Below are 2417 nucleotides of genomic sequence, written 5' to 3'. Positions count from 1 at the left end.
TCTCCCTCCACCCTATGGAGCAACGATTTTTAAAGATACTGTATAACATGGGAAAGGGTAGGAGCATTATGCACAATAAACTAACTCAGGCTCATAAGGACAAATACTGCCTTTGACACAAATTTTACACATTCAATAATCCCAACCCAAAGAAGCAATAAAAATAAACTATAAGAATAATTCCTTACACAACTCACATACCTTGATCAATGTTGTGATGGTTGCATGCACACACTCAATTCTGCTTAAAACTCATTTATTTCCTTATTAAGAATCAGATATATTCTCAGCATTGACAAATTACTGTGGACTTAAGTCTTCTAAGTAATAGTATTTTGTTAAAGAGGGCTCTGGTGGCTTACTGGTAAAGAATTGCATTGACAATTCAAAAGCTCCTCCCCTCTCCCTCCTCCTTCTCCCTTCCCTCCCCTCCCCATTCCTCCCCCTCCCTCCCATTCCATTCTTTCCCCTCCCCCCTCCTCCTTCCTTTCTTCTTCCCTTTCCCTCCTCCCCCTTCCCTCCTCCCCCAACTCCTTCTCCTCCTCCTTCTTCCAACCTTGTCCTTTCCCTCCTTCTCTTTCCACTCTCCTCCTTCCCCCTCCCCTCCTTTCCTTCCCCCTCCCTCTCCCTCCTTCTCCTCTTCCTTACCCCTCCTCCACTTTTCCCCCATCCCCCAACTCCTTTATAAAATATTATTAAAGAAGTTATCATCAGCTGTTACTTTCATGCATATTATATAATGACTTGGTAGCAATATGCACCCTGGTATATGAACAGAACAAAAAGCTGCCACAACAGAGTTTGTGACATAAAGGAAAAGTAAATGTCTGCTAGCAAAATAAGTAAGAATCAGAGTTCAGGGGTGGAGGGTTGTTTTATGAATTCTTGGATGTCACAATAATGTGTTTAGGTTTCTCATTGTAGTTAACTGACTAACCATCAATTGTAAAAAAAAAATTGGAAAACTACATATTGTAGTGGAGGGATTTCTTGTTGGGTTTTGTTGTTATGGGCCATCGAGTCACCTATGACTCATAGCGACCCTATGTACAAGAGCCAATTTAGAGCACATATAGATTGAAAAGATATGGAGATAGGACATATCCTTAATGCACACCCTTCCCAATTTTGAACCAGGACATGTTTTCTTGCTCTGTTCTGATGAATGTCTCCTGGTTCAAGAATAGATTTCACATAAGCACAGTGAAGTTTTCTGGGATTCCCATTCTCAAAGTCAGCCACAGTTTGTTGTAATCCACACGTTCATATGCCTTTGCACAGTCAATGAAACACAGACATTCCTCAGGTACTCTCTGCTTTCTGCCAAGATCCGTCTGAAATTAGCTATAAATCCGTAGTGTCATGGCCTCATCTAAATCCATCCTGCACTTCAGGCAGTTCTCTGTTGATGAGCTGTTCCAGTCGTTTTAAAAAATCTTCAGCAGAATCTTGCTTGCTTGTGATATTGTTCGATAATTTCCACACTCTGTCAAATCACCTTTCTTTGGAATGAAAACAAATATAGAATTCTTCCAGTCAGTTGGCCAGGTGGTTGTCCTCCAGATTTCTTGGCACAACTTGCTTAGAAGAGGGCAGCATCTGTTTGTTGAAATATGTCAATTGGTGGGGCCTTGTTTTTTGCCAATTCTTTCAGAGCAGCTTGAACTTCTTCATCATCACAGGCTTTTGCTCATATGTTGTTTCATTAAATTCTTCTGTGTCCACCAATTCCTTTTGGCACAATGACTCTGTATACTCTTTCCATCTTCTTTTAAAGCTTCCTGAATCATTTCATATTCTACCCAAAGCATCCTTAAGTATTACAACTTGAGGCTTGAATTTGTTCTTCAGTTCCTTCAGCTTAAGAAAATGCTGGGTTCGCCCTTTTGATTTTCTGACGCCAGCTCCTTGCACGTTTCGTTGTAATACTTTACTTTGTCTTCCTGCACTACCCTCTAGAATCTTCTGTTCAACTCCTTAATTTCTTGATTTCGTCTCTTTGCTTTGGCTTTTCAGTGCTCCAGTGCAATATTTAGAGTTTCTTCAGACATCCATCTTGGTCTTTTCTTCCCCCTCTGTCTTTATAATGACCTTTTACATTCTTACTGAATGATATTCTTAATATTCTCCCACAGCTCATCCAGTCTTCGCTCATTAATGTCCAAGGCCTGAAACCTTTTTCTGAGAAGGTTTTGAAATTCATGTGGGATAGACTCAAGGTCAGATTTTGGTTTTTGTGGACTTGATTTAATTTTCTTCAGCTTAAGCTTGAATTTGCATATGATTAGTTGGTGGTCTGTTTCACAAACAGGAAATTATGAGGAACAGATGTAGAATATAGTGGTCAATATTGAAAAGAGGTGGGTCTGAGTGGAGAGAATATCAGTATATTGTTGTTGTTGTTGCTGCTGCTGCTG

This window comes from Elephantulus edwardii, unplaced genomic scaffold (genome assembly GCF_000299155.1).
Source record: "Elephantulus edwardii isolate Elephantulus edwardi_28Jun2011 unplaced genomic scaffold, EleEdw1.0 scaffold00160, whole genome shotgun sequence".
NCBI lineage: Eukaryota > Metazoa > Chordata > Mammalia > Macroscelidea > Macroscelididae > Elephantulus > Elephantulus edwardii.
The sequence above is the reverse complement of the archived record's forward strand: the minus strand, read 5'-3'. Positions refer to the sequence as shown.